Source organism: Triticum aestivum, chromosome 1A (assembly GCF_018294505.1).
Source record: "Triticum aestivum cultivar Chinese Spring chromosome 1A, IWGSC CS RefSeq v2.1, whole genome shotgun sequence".
Classification (NCBI taxonomy): Eukaryota; Viridiplantae; Streptophyta; class Magnoliopsida; order Poales; family Poaceae; genus Triticum; species Triticum aestivum.
In genome coordinates, this window is record NC_057794.1 from 88,839,843 (window position 1) to 88,858,811 (window position 18,969).

The 18,969-nt window shown below is 50.3% G+C and overlaps 1 long non-coding RNA gene across 1 annotated transcript; it reads left to right on the plus strand.

The window, feature by feature from the left end:
- The first annotated feature begins 3,353 nt into the window (after positions 1 to 3,353).
- Positions 3,354 to 17,951, plus strand: LOC123191447 (uncharacterized). Its single transcript, XR_006496791.1, has 3 exons — positions 3,354 to 3,830; positions 3,936 to 3,994; positions 4,088 to 17,951. It is a non-coding gene; the product is annotated as an uncharacterized lncRNA (long non-coding RNA).
- Positions 17,952 to 18,969: the final 1,018 nt, after the last annotated feature.

Below are 18,969 nucleotides of genomic sequence, written 5' to 3' on the forward strand. Positions count from 1 at the left end.
ATTTGTTTATGTATTCGCACATGTATTTAAGTTTCCGATCAATACAATTCTAGCATGAATAATAAACCTTTATTATGAATAAGGAAATATAATATAAAATAACAACTTTGTTATTGCCTCTAGGGCATATTTCCTTCAGAGACTCCGTTGACGGAAGACAAACTGCTGGCATGAGTGCATGACACTAATCTGGATTGATTGAAGCCACATGAGCGATCAATGATTCAACATGCATAAAAACGTAACATGTTATACTCGTTCTCATGCGTTGGACATATAATATTTGAGTCATTATTTTTGTGTTCAAATGCCAGTATACAAAAAACTCGTACGCTTTGTATTCAATTTCTTTCTCCATCATATTTTTTTCATGGAGTGGTATAGACCGCATGGCAAAATATTGGTATATACTCCATTGCAAATAAGTTATTTTTTAGTCTTCCATTGCAAATAAGTGGTATATACTCGTCGCAATAATATTACATATGCTCCATCACAAAAAATATGGTAGAAACTGCCCTGCAAAAGATGTCACATACCATCGCGCTTTGTATTCTATTTCTTTCTCAATAAATCATATTTGTTTCATGGAGTCGTATAGACCGCATGGCAAAAAAAATTGGCATATACTCCATTGCAAAGAAGATTTTTTTCTTAGTCTTCCATTGCATAGAAGTGGTATACACTCATCAACAAAAAGGTTACATATGCTCCATCATGAAAAATGTGGTATAAACTGCCCTGCAAAAGATGTTGCACATACTCGTCGCAAAGAAGATGCATGTACTCATCGCAAAAATATGTGGCATATACTCTATAAATAAAAAGTGTGGATGAATACCCAATCCCAAAAATTTAAGTATCTGGAGTTGCCCCTCTCCCTCGGAAGACTTAGGCATGTGGACCTTCAACCCTACATCGACAAAGCGGTGGCTCGTCTTAGCCCGTGGAAAGGAAAGTTCCTGAATCGTGCCGGGTGCACTGCTCTGGTTAAGTCCGTGCTCTCCTCCATGCCAATATTCTTGCTGACGGCTTTAACGGCTGACAAAGGCATCCTCAAGGCCTTTGCGAAGATCGGTCACAGCATGCTCTGGGCTTGTAAGGAGGCAGTTAGTGGAGGGAAATGCAAAGTCAACTGGCAAAAGGTCTGCCCCCCCAAGGAGCTCGGTGGTTTGGGGATTTTGGACCTGGAGAGGTTCTCCTGGGCCCTGAGGCTTCGCTGGTTATGGTATGAGTGGAAGGCTCCTGAGAAGCCATGGGTGGGCTCTAAAACCCCCAACGACGCCTCTGACATTGCCCTCTTCAATGTGGCTACTCGTGTCACCATCGGAAACGGCGCCAAGGCCTCCTTCTGGTCATCTTCATGGCTCCATGCTGCCCCACCAAAAGACCTGGCTCCACTAATTTTCAAGGCTTCCAAGAGGAAGAATCGGACGGTCTAGGACGCTCTCGCTGATAACAACTGGATCTCGGACATTGCAATGGATGCATTCACTGCCGATCACATGGAACAATACGTCCGCCTCTAGGAGCTCTTGTCGGATATCCAGCTTCATCCTGACACTGAGGACTCCATTACCTGGTCCTTGACCCCTATTGGGCGCTACTCGGCCAGCTCCGCCTACAAGGTCCAGTTCCTTGCCTCTTTGCCCTGCCAGTTCGGGAACATCATGTGGAAGACCTAGGCCCCTCCAAAGTGCCGTTTCTTTGCCTGGCTCGTAGTCCAGAACCTCTTATGGACCGTTGATCGCTTGGCGAAATGCGGATGGCCGCACCAACCTACTTGCGAGTTCTGCCGTACCTCCCTTGAGACGGCACGACACATTCTTTTCGAGTGCCGCTTCTCTAGACGTATCTGGACGGCCGCGACCTTCTGGCTGTCTTGTCCAGACCTCATCAGCAACATCGGGGGGGGGGGGGGTAGGCCTAAAGTCGTGGACTATTGGCTGGCCGTTTCGAAGTCCACCACCTCCTCCCCAATAGGCTTGCGCTCAGCTATCACGCTCATCACTTGGGAGATCTGGAAAGAGAGGAACGAACAAGTTTTCAACAATAAGTCCTCCCTGCCATCGGTTGTCATGAATAAGATTAGGGAAGAGGGGAAGGACTGGATCCTCGCCGGTGCTAAAAAGCTGGCGGAACTTGTAGGCTGTGGGGGGCAGTGTTCGCCCCCTTCCTCGTTTTTTTTTGTTTTTTGGCTCTTGCAATACCCCCATTTGCTTCTCCTATATCAATATAAGGCAAAAGCTTTTTTGTCCGTTTCAAAAAAAAGTATCAGTACAGTTACTAAGAGCAACTCCAAGGGAGAGATCCATTTTATCCGTCTGGGTCACCCGGACACAAAACTTGACCCAACGGGATGACCCAAACGGACGATGGTGTCTGCCTGCTGTCCTCCCCGGCCCAAACTTGGCCCAAATATAGGAAAAATTGGGTACGAAGCGGACAAAAGCGGACGCTCTCGTCGACCGCTGTCGTCCGCTTGTGTCCGCTCCTGGTCCTACCTAGCAGTGCCCCGCCCACGCACCGACCGAGCCGGCTCCCCGCTAAAGCCGCCCGTGCAACCCACGCCTTCATCCCGTTTCATCTCATCCGCATCCACACATTTCCAGACAAGAAAAAAGATATCCCCTTCCATCTCAATCCTACTCCTCGGCCTCCTCTCGCCACCGGGCCAAGCGTAGCAACCGATCGGTCGCTGCTCCGTCCATCCATGTCGTCGCTCGCCGTCCGCTGCAGGCTGGAGTGGGAGCTCGGCTGGCTCCGGGGCCTCTTCACGGCCGCGGAGCTGGCGGCCGCCGACCTGCTCCTGCAGCTTAGCGGGGACTACGAGGCGGCCGTCGCGGCGTCGAAGGCCACGATCTCCCCATCGCCGCGCTCGGCGAGCTCGTGCTGCGAGGTCCCCATCAAGGAAGAGAAGGAGCGGGTTGTCGAGGAGACGGCGCCCTTGCCGTCGGGGTCGTTGGACAGGCGGGCGAGGAGGAGCTCGGCAAGCTCGTGCCTCGAGGACCTCGCTGTGGTCGGTGAGGAGGAGTTGGAGCCCCCGCGGATCGCCAGGGAGACGGCGCCGGCACGGAGGAGGCGGGGCGCCGGTGTAGCTGTTGTCCGCTCTGTTCGCTTTTAGATTCTTGCGTTGGATGCCTGCAGTGTCCGCCTCATGTCCGACATGATACCCAAACGGACAAAAAACGGACAAAATCCGTATTCGTTTGGGTCGCTCCGTTGGAGTTGCTTTAAACTCTCAGGAATTGGAGCGTTGTGGTTAATCGTGGCTGGGTCCCCATCTGTCAGTCAGTAATTCACTCGGTTGACTGCTCCGTGACCCCCAAAGCCCGTATCCACCCTCCCGTCATCCCATCTCTCTTCTCCTTCTCCTTCCGAGCGCCACGACGCTAGGTTTTGCTGCCGCCGCCAGCCTAGCCCGGCCGGCACCACCACCTCCTTCTCTCGCGTTCGGGCGTCCCTGCCTTGCCTGGACCGCCTCTCGACTCGATCTCTCCCCTCTCTCCTCTTTCCCTCGACGGTGTGGGCGAGCAGGGAGACCGTGTGCCGACGGTTGAAGAGGAAGGTCGGCCTCATCCATACATCTCCAAGCCCAGATGCCCCACTTCCTCCTCCCCTTCCCCCGCCCCCACCCCCACCTCCACCTCCCCCTCCTCTTGCACATCACCTGGGCGGCTGGGCCATGGGATCCCTGCACGCACAAACCTAGCTCCAAGCAGCTGCTGCACGGTGGGGAATGGCAGAGGCTGAACGCGTGCAGCCCATGACGCTGGTGCAGGTTGAGCCTCCCCTTCCACAGGGATTCCTCTCCCTCTATGGATTACCAGGTAGGGTTCTTTCCACCTTTTTTTTCTCCTTTCCAAATCTCTCTACTTGCTCCATAGTTTTTCCTTTTCCCCACCTATGAGTTTGATTTCTTAGTTTTGATTCAGACTTTCAGGAATTACTGGAGCAACCACTGGACATGAAACACCCAAGAAGGTGACACTAGGTGGATCATGAACTTACATTTTATTTTGTACTCTGTTTGTATTCCATTTAGTTCTGACCTTTCCTTTTTCTTTTCTGAATATATGATGCTTAGGGGAAGGGCATTTTATGATATTATATGAGGAAAAAGTGCTATAACAGTGCAGGTTAGATTCTCCTTTTAATGTTGTTGATTTACAGTAGATTGGGAACGCATAAGTACAAACTGAATAACTTTACTTCTTTTGCTTTTACATAGAAGAATTAGTGCTAGCAAATTCAAAATAAATTTGCAATGGTCTAGATGAAGGTGCAGGATAACATATAATTGATCGGGTGAGTGTCAGATATAGTGTCCTACATTTGTGTTTTTTGAAACCATGTCCTCTTCCTTATCTTGCCGGCGCCTGTGGGTAAATCTGAGAAAAGTTTGATACCTGAACCATAACTCAACCAAACTCACGTGAGCTAGCTTGACACTTGAACCTAAACTAAACCCACGATAGCTCTCTTGACACCCAACCAAAACCAAACTTGCTGGGAATTTTAACCAAACCAAACTGAACCAAGGCTTCAACCATGGGTTGAAACTGTTTACATAAATAGGTTCAGAACCGTTTGATTAAATGGGTTAAGCACTATATTAACAATCAACCAAAACACAACAAGCACACTGAACCAACTTACTGCTTCACTCAACTGGAGTTTGACAATGACATCTCAAACTGAATATACATTACAAAGGACTCATATTCAGAATTGAGCATCAAGTCAACCTCTGACGAAATGAAATTAACAAAGAAACAACACAAGTAACCAGAGCATCAGGAATCCACATCATCTAAACAAAGATGGGCTATCAAATAGACAATCTATGTAACAAGCTTGGCCATGGCCACGGCGGCCGCTAGTACTCGGCGCAGAAGTTCACATCCTTCATGACAAAGATCATCACGCTGGCCGCGACACAAGCACCCGAGAACATGAGAATGGCCATGACCTGCAAAATAACATGGACATCATTTCACTTCGAAAACACTTGCTTATCACTGGAAGCCTAGAATATATATCAACGAAAAATAGTGCCGGCAACTCCTATTACAGGTTTTGGTGGATTTATTACGTGCTAGATGAAATGAACACACATTCCTACAAGAACAGAGGAAGAAATAGGGCAACAAGACCCGGCTGTGTTCCAGCCAACAAATTCAATGAACTTATGACATGCCTATGGACTAGCTGATTCATCACTCCTTTATTCATCACTCACTTGTCAAGAGTGTCATATCAAACCAAAGTCCAATAGTTCTACATACTAGTCTTGGCAATGTTTACTCGCTTAGCGACAGTGGTTTTGCTTGTCCAATCACTATAACGGAAAAAGGAGCAAGGCAAAGGCAAATCGATGATCAGGATCACATTTTTACCTTTTCTTGGTTTCAAGTTTTTAGCCGTGTGCTTACTGTCCATCTCCTGCAAATGAAACAAAGGATTAATTTAAAGGCATATGAACACTTATATGCTGCAAGTTTTATATATCACATTTTACACAAGTAGTAGAACCAAAATGTAATTGGTTAGCTCACCCTCCTTTGGTTTGAACAACCAATCTTTAGCACAAACAAGCACTTCTAGCATATCAGGGTTCAAAGAGCTTCTCTTGTCGCCTAGTATCCTCTTACCACAACTGAAGGCTGATTCAGATGCCACTGTGCTCAAAGGAATTGCAAGAAAGTCACGGGCCATAGATGCCAATATAGGAAACTTTTCGGCATGCCTCTTCCACCAACCCAAGACATCAAAGTCATCACCGGCCTTCTCGGATGCTTCTTCCAAGTACGCATCAAGCTCGGATTTGTGTACACGTGACCTCCGACGAGACTTGTGCTGGGCAAACTCTTCTTCCAACTTCCTTTTCCCTGCAATAGGTGATCCAATAGTGGTATTGCCTTGACTAGAAGGTGTCGAGTGTGCAGTGCTTATCGTTGCAAGTAGCTCATATTCCTTGACATACTTTCTCACCCATTCTAAAGCAATCTCCACTTGTTTTGTAATCTGCTCCTCGTTGGTGGACAACCTGCAATAGAAGAAATCCAAGTAATCTTCTTTCCTCCTTGGATCAAGGAATGTAGTAATGACAAGTGCATGGTTAAACTCAATGCCCTTGCTTTTTCTACGACGGTTAGGATCTGCATTCTCCTTCTCCTCGGGATCCCAATATTTATCGAGCTTCGTTTGCATCACTGTCGCCAACTCCTTCAACACATCAGAGGTCTGCCAACCCGGATCTTTCAATGCATGGCGAATAGAAAGCACAACCGGCAGAAACTTATGTGAAGTTGGCTTCCTGTGAGCTGAAACAATCAAGGTAAGTTCTTCAAAAGCTTTTAGAAACTCGCAAATAGCTTTTGCCTTCTCCCATTCTTCCTCACTTGGAGACTCTATCATCTTTCTATTGGCATAACAAGTGAGGACAGATTTGTACGTCAATGCATCTACAAGCATTTTCCAGGTTGAGTTCCATCTGGTTGGTGTATCAACAGAGATGCCTTTCTTTGCACATAGACCCATCCCACTTGTAATTGTATTGAAATCTTGAAGTCTTGAAGGAGAAGAGTCAATATACTTCAGCAGTTCACGTATCATGTCAATAGCTTCATGGATTACTTTCATTCCATCCTGAACCAAGATATTAAGAATGTGCGCACAACACCTGACATGCAAATGTTGACCTTCAAGGAGCAGCTCATGTTTGTGATATTTTATTAACTCCTCACATGCATTAGTATTATTGCTGGCATTATCTAGTGTCAAAGTGAATAATTTGCCCCTTATGCCCCATTCTGTTAAGCAACGAACTATTTCTTCTTCTATCGCATAGCCTGTGTGGGGATACTTCACTTCTGCGAAACTTATGGTCTTCTTGTAGTTGAATTCTGCATTGATATAATGGGCGGTGATGCACATGTAGCCCAAGTCCTGTGATGATGTCCACATGTCAGATGTTAAGCAAATGCGAGAATCCAAATTTTCTAGCTCTACTTCAATATCTTTCTTCATTCCCTTATACATCTTCACTGCATCATCATGAATTGTGTGACGACCCTTGATTTGAAACGCTGGCTGCATTGAGTCAATCCATGGCTGAAGGTGGGGATCTTCAAACTTAAGAAAGGGGATCTCAGCATGGACGCAATACTTGACCATGAGTTCACGACAAACTTTTTCATCAAACACAAACAGACCTTCGGATGGTTTTCTTTTCGGTCAACAAAAACCTCTTCCTGCAAGCCTCCTGAATTGATCGGCAAGCCTCTGCAATATGGGTCCTCAAACTGCTAGTCCCAAACTTGGTGTGAAGTTGCGCTCCACAGTATTTGCACACAGCCTTGAAATCACCATCTACGAGAACCAGATCTACTTCATAATGCTCCCATACCTTGGACCTTCTAGCATGTGGTACTTGACTCGTATTCTCATCCATGGAATCAACACTCTCCGAACCCTCTGATGTAGACATGCCTCAAATTACTAGTGAGTAATTACTATAGTGACTGATCGATCGGTCGAGTGGTCTGGGTTGGTGTGTTTTTCCCGTCCTTGGTGCGTGGCCTGTGAATGCAGATGCAAGGTGCAAGCAGGTTAATACTAGTACTAGTAGCAGTAAAAGTTAATGCATGTAAAATAAAATAAACGACAAAATCACTGGGAATAAATGTTTTGGATTTCAAATCTCAAAATAGATCAACCAACATCAAGGTTCGATAATCTACATGGCAAAAAATTGACTTAAAATTTTCAGTCCCAAACTCTGAACATGCAAAATATTTTTTCTTAGTTGATAAGGTCCACTAACTAAGTACTTCCTTCTTATCTCAACAATCAAAATTTAGAAAACCCTGCATAACGGTCCAGAGCATAAAAAGAAGTCATAGGAGTGCTAAGAACATTTTATTTTATTTTAGTTCCTCTGCCGACAGGATAAGAAGATGTTGGGTTTAGTACAACGTACATATGCCGACATTAAAGTGCTATAGAGCATAGTCTACATAAAGAAGTTCACGCCTCATATCTCAACAATCATCCCAATCTTATTATGGCAAAATAACCATTATGAAGCTACAATGTGAGTATAAAATAGTAAGAATCAGTGGTAAACAGTCCGCTGTCCAGCCCAGTATGTGATTTAAATGACGAACATGTGCAGACCAAATGAATTACACAACAAATCATCATACAATTTGCTGCTGCCATGATCAATATGAGCCAAAGTTTGCACTGCTTATTTTGTGAAGGAATAACAGTTTTCAATCACATCAATGGAGTGACTGATAAAGTGGTTCTATTTTTAAATGATCTTAGTACCTTGTTCGGTAAATCATTAAAAAGCGCTTATAAATCACTGCAGAAAGGAAATAAAACATTGGCCAACTGAGAAGCTATTAGGAAAAAATGGGTGAAGGATATTGCTATTGACTTATCTTAGTACTCCTTAGTACATAAAGAAAAACTTGAATACAGAATACCACTCCCTATAGTTTGTACAACAATGAGAAAAGTTACGCATCAGAGATTCAGAACAGACTTCATGCTAGAAATTGACCATGACAACTTATGAGAAGGCAGTAAACTAGCAGAGGTGCTGAATGCGCAAAATCGTCGAAAGATGTAAAGAGGTTTCGAGGATGAGTACCATCCAGGTATTATGGAATAGCAAGTTTGCTCTTTAACTAGACATAATTTTCCACGTGATATTGTTTCCAGTAGTTTGCAAACTGTTGGATGGAACTCTGCAATTCTGTAGCTATGAACAGCTAGCTGTAAGCGTGAATTCAACTAATGCCCAAGCTCCACAGATGCAACTACCGATGGCAACATTCATAACCGGCGCTTGGCATGAGCGCCGCCGGAGCACCGCTCCACATCCACGACAAAGCCAAACAACAAAGCGTCACTCGCCTCTCACAAATTGAAACTGAACCGAAAATGTATAGTCGTACAGAGAACAAATTGAAGTGGTTCTTTGTTGAGGAGCTGTGGAATCGACCTGGTTGTTGCTGTTGTTGTTGCAGAGAAGGAGGGGACCAGCAGGGGCACCTTGCCGGCGTTGCCGCTGGAGCACCTTGCCGGCTTGCCGCCGGAGGAGCAGGACCTGGTCAACAGGAGGAGCCGGTCAGAGAGAGAGAGAGAGAGAGAGGCGGGAGGGGGGGGGGGTACCTGCTGGCGGAGGGAAGGTGGCACAACGGAGACGACCCGGCGGTCCTCAACCCTAGCAGACGGGGAGAGGCGGCGGCACCAATGGGACGGCCAACTCGGGGTAGCTCATGGTCGGATATTCTGTGCCAAGGAGGGGGCGGCGCCGGAGGGAGACGGCGAGGCGGCGATGCAACCACGCAAGGAAGGGGGCGGCGAGGGGAAGAGACAGGGGGCGGGGGCGGCGCGGGGGAAGAGACAGGGGCAGCGTGTGGGAGCCTGAGAGGCAACGAACGAGAAACTGGACGCAGCGAACCGGGTTGTACCCACAGTTTGTAGCCCATAATGCATCAAATGGTTTCAGCCCATAACCAACTATACCCAAATTGGTCCTCTCAAAACCGAAACCAAACCAAACTTAAGAAAGCCTCAGCCCAATAAGACATAAACCAATCACGCCCATAATAAAAACTAACCCATTTAAACCAATTTTTCTAAAACCACTGCCAGATTTACCTGTGGGAGAAGGGGAGAGGGGGGCAGCAGACGTTCCTGCCGTGCTTTGCTGTTGGTGCATCCGTGGAGGAGGGCTGCCCTGTTGTTTCGTTGCTGACGGGTGTGCGCTGCCGCTCCTCTGGCTTGCCGCTCTTCCGCATCAGATTCTTCATGTTTCTTCTCTTCGAGAGGGGGGGGGGGGGGGCAGGGCTCGGTAGGGACGGCCGTCTGCTGCATCCGTGTCGGCCGTGTTGCCTTACTCCGCAGCAGGTTGTATTTCCTCTTCTCTTTGTCTTGGTTGCAGTTGGTTCTCTTCATCTTCCTTCGTTGAGGCAGGCTGCAAGTTCCAATCCCCCCAACTTTTCACTGTCTCCCAAATCGCCGACGCCGCGTCCTTTGATCCTGGCTGCCTCCAGCAGGTTGCTGTCCATGCCGTCTCCCTCGTTGTCGCGTCTTGCAGACTGGCGCGTCCCAGCAGCCAGTTTCTCCTCCCATCTGCTGCCCTCCTCCAGCCCCCCCTCCTGGTCGCACCTCCATCTGCTCAAAGTCCCTCCCTCTGAATTGGCGGGTGTGAGTTTGATACTTTGATTCATGCCGAAGTTTGGTAGACTCTGATATGGACCATGGTGGTGGTCAATTTTGTCCATTGATCCAAGCGTAAGCTTACGCATGGCTGATTGCAAGGTGAGCATACATAGTTTTTTCCATGATCTTTTGATGAGTGGATGTTTGTCAATCATGTAGAAAGTGTATACTCAACGAAACAAAAATGCCAAAGTGACCTTTAGTCCCTTGTTTTAACAAAAAAGTGTATGAATGCTTGACTGTGTATTATCTGTGTGAAGTAAACTGATCGACAACTAAATGAAGTCGCAACAATTATTTTCTTGATATCACAACCTGTGAAAGAAAAGCGCAGTTATTCGCCGTTATTTGGATACATATAGTACACATATTATTATAGTCTACTATTGCAAATTGATAATATGACATTATAGTCTACTAATATGACATTATAGTCTACTATTAAGATGATGATTGTTCTACTTCTAAATATGAATATTGATACTCCTCAAGGGTATAGTTGTTTCGAAGATTGAAGATAGGATATCAGAGTTATATTCCAAAAGGAATCGTTTGTCGCTGCAGGACTACTATTTTGTAATTCTATGTAATGTGTGTTGGTTGTTTACATTCTTAGTGTTTCAGAGTATCCAGGTTTTGAAGTATGGGGCAAACCAATGTGGCCATAACAAGTATGAAACCAACGACACTGTGGTGGCAATAGGCTTATAGCCATTTATGTTTTGTAGTTAATCAATGTACATGATGTTAAACTTCTGGATCTTGTGTTATTTTTGGAATAATCTGAATCTTAATTATTTGCACTATCCTGGACCGCGAAAAGGGCTCACTATGTTGTGAAATACAGCTATGAACCCACAGTTACTATGATGTTGAGGTTTTAGTTGTACGATAATCTGGTCCTTCTGAGCATATGGCCTGATGCAAGTTGCAAATGTGATAACTAAACAATAGGTTGCTCAAAGTTGTTCTAACTCTTTTTTTCTCAAGGTTATGGAGATGTCCTGATTGATTGGTAGGACTAGGGTTCCTACCGGCTCTACTCCTTAGGTTATAAGGGCATGACAACGGAGGTTGGGGGCGAGGGCGCGTGTGTCGGCACGTAGGCGCCGTCGTGAGGAAGGAGGAGGGCGGCAGCGGTTAGGGTTGGCGGCGGCTAGGGTTCCGGCTCCTCTGGGAGCCGGGCAATAGGGATAGAAAATATGTTTATTGCTTCATTCCAAATAGAGTCTTACATCCTATATTTATAACCTAGATAACTTGCATAATAATTAACCTAAGATAACTTGTGGGCCAAGCCCCTAACTACTGCCCAGTGGGCCTCCTCTGGTTATAAGCTAAACCGGTTATAACATCTCTCCCCGCCTGCGCAAACAGCTCGTCCTCGAGCTGAAAGTCTGGATAGTGTTGGCGGAAGTCGTCACGCTGCTCCCAAGTAGCCTCCTCCTCCGGAAGGCCCGCCCACTGGATCAGAATGAACCACACCCCGTGACGGAGTTGCGCCCGCAACACCTTCTCCGGCTCCGAAAGAAGACGTCCGTCGGCAGTCGGAGGCAGCGCAGGTGGAGCGCCCGGTGGCTCTCCACGAAAAGGCTTGAGCAGCCCCACATGGAAAACGTCGTGGATGCGAGCACCGGTCGGAAGCTGAAGGCAATAGGCCACCCGCCCAATGCGTTCCAAGACGGCGAAGGGCTCGGCGTAGCGAGGGCCGAGCTTGCGCTTCGCGCGCGGGTCTAGCGACTGCGTAGAGCGGTGGAGAGGACGCAACCACACCCAATCACCCACCGCGAACTCCGCCTCGCGATGGTTGCCGTCGTAGTAATGCTTGGCCAGCTGTTGGGCCTGGAGGAGACGCTGACGGACCTCAGCAAGTATCTCGTCACGGGTGTGAATAAGCTCGCCTGCGGCCTCCGTCCGCGTCGTTGCCGGGTCCACCGACAAGATAGGCGGCGGTGGCCGACCGTAGACCACCTCAAATGGTGTAGCACGCAGCGCGGAGTGATAGGTGTTGTAGCAGTACTCCGCCCACGCGAGCCAATCCACCCAAGCTCGAGGGCGATCACCTGTAACACAGCGCAAATACATGGCAATCACCTTGTTAACCACCTCTTATTGTCTGTCCGTCTATGGGTGGAAGGCCGTGCTCAGGCGGAGCTTGACGCCCGCCATCCTGAAGAGGTCGTGCCAAACATGGCCGGTGAACACCGGGTCCCGATCACTGACGATCGAAGAGGGGAACCCGTGAAGACGAACGATCCCTTCGAAGAAGGCACGAGCCACGGACTTGGCAGTATACGGATGCCCCAGCGCGATGAAGTGAGCATACTTGGAGAAGCGGTCGACCACAGTGAGAATGATTGATTTGCCGCCCACCTTGGGGAGGCCCTCGATGAAGTCCATGGAGATATCTGCCTAGACCTGAGACGACACGTCCAAAGGCTGAAGCAGACCAGCCGGCGTAATGTCTCTGTCTTGTTGCGCTGGCATGTCATGCAAGATCGCACCCAGTCACGGACCAAGGCGCGATCACCAGGAATGTAGAAGTCGGCGCGTAGACGATGGAGGGTCTTCTGCACACCCTCATGACCAGCCGAGTGAGCCAGCTATAGGACCTGGTGACGGAGATCATCATGTGCCGGAACAAAGACGTGGCGCCCATGGAGGAGGCCGTCAGTGAAACGCCAATGCTCCTCCAGGTCGCTGGCAGCTAGCTGCTGCCGAAGGAGGACAGCGTCGTCAGCGGTCGCCGTCGCCCGGCGAATCTCGGCAAAGAGGCCGAAAGTGGGCTCGGAGCGGATGCACAGCGCCATCCCCTTGGAGGCGCCGTCGGTGGAGTTGAGGTTGGCATCGTGGCGTGGCAAGGCGTCGGCCACGGTATTAAGACGACCCGGGCGATACTCGACGAAGAAGTCGAAGCCAAAGAGTTTGCTAATCCACTGGTGCTGCGGCACGGTCGAGAGCCTCTGGTCCAGCAAGAACTTGAGATTGTAGTGGTTCGTGCGAATCTGGAAAGATCGGCCCCATAGATAGGGCCGCCAATGGCGCACGGCCTGCACCAAGCCAATGAGCTCCCGCTCGTACGCCGCGAGCTTAAGATGGCGCGGAGCGAAGGGCCGGCTGAAGAAGGCGAGAGGACCATCACCCTGATGAAGCACGGCGCCGAACCCCGCACCCGAGGCGTCACAGTCCACCACGAAGGGGCGGTCAAAATCCGGCATCTGAAGAACGAGCCCCGTCGTGAGGGCCCCCTTGAGGGCCTCGAATGCCGCTGTCGCCTCCTCGTCCCAGGAGAAGGCGTCGTGGTGCAGCAACCGCGTGAGGGGCGACGCAATGAGGCCGAACTCCCGGATGAACTTCCGGTAGTATCCGGCGAAGCCGAGAAAACCGCAAAGAGCCCGCGGCGAGTGCGGTGTCGGCCAGGCTGCGACGGCCGCCACCTTGTCGGCGTCCATAGCCACCCCGTCGGTCGGGATGACATGGCCGAGGTAGGCGACGGAAGGCGTCCCGAACGAGCACTTCGAGCGCTTAAGATGAAGATGGTGCGTCCGAAGCTCGTTGAAGACGATGGTGACGTGCTGGAGGTGCTCTGCCCAAGAGGCGTTGTAGATTAGAATATCATCAAAGAAAACGAGCACAAACCGACGTAAGTAGGGCCGGAGGACGTCGTTCATCAGGGCCTGGAAGGTTGTCGGGGCGTTGGTGAGGCCAAAGGGCATCACCAAGAACTCGAAGTGGCCATGGTGAGTCCGAAACGCCGTCTTGGCGATGTCATCTGAGTGCATGCGCACCTGGTGGTACCCCGACCGGAGATCGAGCTTGGTGAAGAAGCGCGCCCCGTGTAGCTCATCCAGGAGCTCATCAACCATCGGAATAGGGAACTTGTCCTTAAGCGTAACAGCATTAAGGGCACGGTAGTCGATGCAGAAACGCCACGTGCTGTCCGACTTGCGGACAAGAAGCACTGGCGCGGTAAACGGCGAGGTGGAGATCCGGATGATGCCTGCCGTGAGCATAAGCGCACACTGCCGCTCCAACTCGTCCTTCTGCAGCTGCGGGTAGCGGTAAGGATGCACCGCCATCGGCGCGGATCCCGGCAAGAGATGTATACGGTGATCATATGCCTGGGCGGGCGGAAGACCCTGTGGCTCGGTGAAGAGGTCGCCGTGCTGTTGCAGAAGGTTCTCCAAGAGCGGATGCTCGGCCTCGGAGGTGGTTGCGGCCAGCTGAAGCTGAGGTGGTGCGGGCGTGGAACCCCCAACGCCGTCCCACTGAATGCGGCGGCCCAAGCGCCAGAAGGTCATCGTCAGCGCGTCGAAGTCCCCAAAGAATGGGATCGAGAGTCCGTAAAAAGTCGACGCCAAGGATGAAGTCGAAGCGGCCCAAGTCGATGCCCGCACAGGTGATGGAGAAGTGTTCCCCGCCGATGGTGATGGGGATGTCCCGCGCGAGGCCATGACACCGGAGGCGATCGCCGTTTGCCACCGTGACCCGAAGTTGCTCCCCGCCCGTCGGCTGAAGCGCTAAGCGATGCATGGTAGCCTCGGGCAGGAAGTTATGGGTGGAGCCTGTATCCACCAAGGCCACCAAGAGCTCGCTGTGGATCGTCACCGGCAAGAGCATGGTCCGCTCGTCATGGATCCCGGTGAGCGCGTGGAGGGAGACCACGAGGGCAGCCGCGGGTGCGCCCTCAGCCGCCGCTGGGGGTGGTAGTGCCGCGGCCTCATCGGCCAAAGCGTCTCCCTCGGTGAAGTCGATCGTCTCCAAGTAGAAGAGGCGCGGGCACACATGTGTCGGCGTATAGGGCTCGTCACAGTTAAAGCGGAGGCCCTGGCGCCGCCGCTCCATCTGCTCCGTTGGAGAGAGGCGCCGGAAGGGGCGCGTCGTGGCCGAGGTAGTGGGCGCCGGTGTGGCCGGGGGCGGCCGGCCTGGTGCAGGAGGCGGGTGGCTGGTCTTCCAGCCTCCTCGGGCCGGGGCAACCGGCAGCATGGCCTGGGCGCGAGCCTCGGAGGCCCGGGCGTAATACATGGCTGTTTGGAGATCCTGAGGGCCGCGAAGCTCCACGTCGACGCGAATGTGATCCGGGAGGCCACCAACAAAGAGGTCGGCGCCGCTGCGCCGTCACGCCCGGCGCATGGCACGCCAAGGCCTGGAAGCGGTCGGAGAAGTCCTGCACCGTAGAGGTGAAGGGAAGGCGGCCGAGCTCCGACAGGCAGCTCCCGCGAACCGGGGGCCCAAAACGGAGGAGGCATAGCTCGCGGAAGCGCTCCCAAGTAGGCATGGCACCCTTGTCCTGCTCGAGAGCGTAGTACCACGTCTGTGCCGCGCCGCGGAGGTGATAAGAGGCAAGCCAGGTCCGCTCCGAAGCGAGTGTGCGCTGCCCGCGAAAGAACTGGTTGCACTGGTTGAGCCAGTTGAGGGGGTCCTCCGTGCCGTGATACGTGGCGAAGTCGATCTTGGCGAACCGCGGCAGTGCCTGGGCGGGAACGCCGTGGCGAGCTGGCTCGAAGGTGCGGAGCAGCGAGGCGGGTGGCGCCTGGTCGGAGTACTCCGGGTAGGGACCGGCGGAACTAGATGGCCCCCCAAACTGCGGGAACGGAGTCGGCTGTTCGGGGGCCATGGTGTAGACTGGCGAAGACGAAGGCCCAGCCGCCCACGCTGGAAGTGGCGACGGGGAGGCCGGGAACGGGACCTGATGAATCAGGAGGCCGGTCGGCGAGGGTGCGCCCGAGCTAGGCAGGGGCGGTGCCGGTGGTTGTAGCGTCGGTGGCGGGGGTGGGCGGGGGCGTCGGTGGCCGGGGGGGGGGGTGGCGGCAAGTACCACAGAGGGGCCGCGGCCGGCGTGGTCCCGTCGGGGTGTCCCGCCTGGAACGGCAGCAGGGGCTGCCCGGTGCAAGTCGGCGCGGAGAACGGCTGCAGCTGTCCGGTGGCCGCCGCCTGCGGCATCTGCTGTAGCGGCCAGGGGCCCGAAGACGTCGTCGGCGCCAAGGGCCAGAGGGGCGCCGCGGCAGCCGGAGGGCCGCCTGGAGCGGCAGCATCAGAGGGGCGCCGTACGGGGAGACGCCCTGGGGCGGCCACGGCGTGTGGCCGTAGGCGGCCGCGGCCGCCGTCGGCAGGGGCATGTAGGGCCCAGCCGCGTACTGCTGCTGCTGTAGGTGGAGGCTCTGGACGGCGGTGACGAGGTCCCGCAGGGTGGTCGTGACCTGCTCCGGTGTGAAGACGGCGGACGGCGGTGGCGCAGGAAGAATCGTGGATGACGGCACGGCCGGGGTCGCGGTGGAGACGGGGCCCGCCAGCGCGGTTGACCCGGCGTCGTTGGCGCGGTGAGAGACGGCGCGGTGGAGCCGCTGGAAAGCGCCGGCGGTGGTGGTGGCAGCGACATGATCAGAACTTGGTCTCTGATTACCAAATTGGTAGGACTAGGGTTCCTACCGGCTCTACTCCTTAGGTTATAAGGGCAGGACAGCGGAGGTTGGGGGCGAGGGCGCGTGCGCGTGCGCCGGCGCGTTGGCGCTGTCGCGAGGAAGGAGGAGGGCGGCGGCGGTTAGGGCTGGCGGCGGCTAGGGTTCCGGCTCCTCTGGGAGCCGGGCAATAGGGATAGAAAATATCTTTATTGCTTCATTCTGAATAGAGTCTTACAGCCTATATTTATAACTTAGATAACTTGCATAATAATTAACCTAAGATAACTTGTGGGCCAAGCCCCTAACTACTGCCCAGTGGGCCTCCTCCGGTTATAAGCTAAACCGGTCATAACATTGATAAGTATGCTGACAAAGCAATATGGAACAAGGTTGTGAACATCCAAACAATGCAAGCATCGGTTTTCTGGTTGTGTGCTACATCTCCTGCATACTGTTTCTAATACCATTCAAATGCAGTTGATTGCTACATGGTGATGTTTTCTGCATCTTTTGTTTCATCGGTTCTTAATGTTTGGAAGGGACTTGGATTTCCATGTATGGGGTAGATGCTTCTATTATCATCATGAATTTTTTACATAAGAATTTTATTAATTATTAAATGCTATACTTTGGGCCTGTGTGATGGTTAGACAGTGGTCTTGAAGGTATTTTTAGCTTTCTAGACGGCCTTCATAGTTTATTTCTAATGCTACTGGTGGTTGTTAGGATTAGCTCATGATCTGTTGTGTGTAGATGTTCATCTATATACATGGGACTGAGGGATGTGATCTGATCTTTTATTTATGATTTTTTTAATTAGCAAGCCCGACGGTCTCCATTCCAAGGTTAGTGCTATCTTTTTTTTGTTGGTAAGTTGTGCCGTGCTGATTTCCGTTTTAATTAGTAGTATCTGAGACAGTGATGACTATTATCTCTTTGTGCTAAGTTGGAGTCATGTGGAAATCATTATTCATTTTCATTTTGGTTGCAAGCATGGCAATACGAAATGAAGAAGAATATGACAACACAGTGCAATGAAGTGCTTGTGAAGATATGAAGAATCTATCACAAGGATTGTGTTGTTCAAATGAGATGAGAGAAACACTATGGAGATGCATATGGGGAACTTCTACTTTGTCGCATCTCTTAATGATGTCCTGCTTTTTTAGTTCACTTCTTTTAATCTATTAATTTCTGTACAATTTCATGCATCCAATATTAAACTTGTACATGTACGATTCTGTCTAATGGTCGTTCCGCACTTGTGCACCTGGGACATGTTTGCTGCAGTAAAACTTTAGCTCACTTCCAATGTGTTGTACTCCTGAAGGGTGCCATTATTTGCCACATTTTTCATTAGTGCTGCCGTTGTATCTAGATTGGCTTTCGATGGCGTGCGTGCACAGCAGACCATGCCAGCAAAAAATCGTTTAAGCGCACGTTCATATGATCCGCTGAAGTCACACAAAAGCGTTCTAGCTGGCCGAGCGACAACTACCAGTCGCAGTATCACCACCGGGCGCGGCAGAGCGCGCCTATCCGTCTAGTATACTCCATTGCCAAAAAAAGGATGCTGATAACGCTGACCCATGTGATGGGAGTAAGGGCATGTATAATGGTGGATAAGATAGTCTTATCTTAAGTTTTGCATGTAATTTAGAGATGACAAAGAAAAATGTCTATAATGGATCATCTCTTAGCCTTATCTTTAATAACTAGTAATTCCTAAAAATGTGGTGAGACATATTGTGCTAAGAGATCATCTCTTGTTTTATCTTAAATAAGAGAAGACAAGCCTTCTCTTATGAGTTCTTTCTTCTCCATCTCATCATTTATCCTACGTGGCATTCCTAAGATAGCACCATTGTACATGCCTTAACACCCATCCACATGCCTTATAACTTATAGATTGCGCCATGTCATCACATGCATATGAGAATCTTTTTGAATTTCTAGTTTTTAAAATGTTTTATCTCCTAAATGAAAATCCGATTGAAGATTCGTTTTCACCACTAAATTCATCGTGACGAGATCTTCGAAACTAGATCTCATATCAATATGTTTTGATGATTTTTTGGTTAAAAGTTGCCAAGTCCATTGCACATGAATTGTCATGGTGTTTACACTGAAGTTGTCATGATATGTTTCAGATTTTTCTTCTACATTTAGAAGTAAATTTTGACATATTATAAAATGGAACTAGACTTGCCATGAATCATAAACTAAAATTGTCATGATATATGCACTTAAAATTGTCATTGTTCATACAAAAAATAATTTTCATGGTCAAAGCACTGGAATTGCCATGGTCAAAATACTAAAA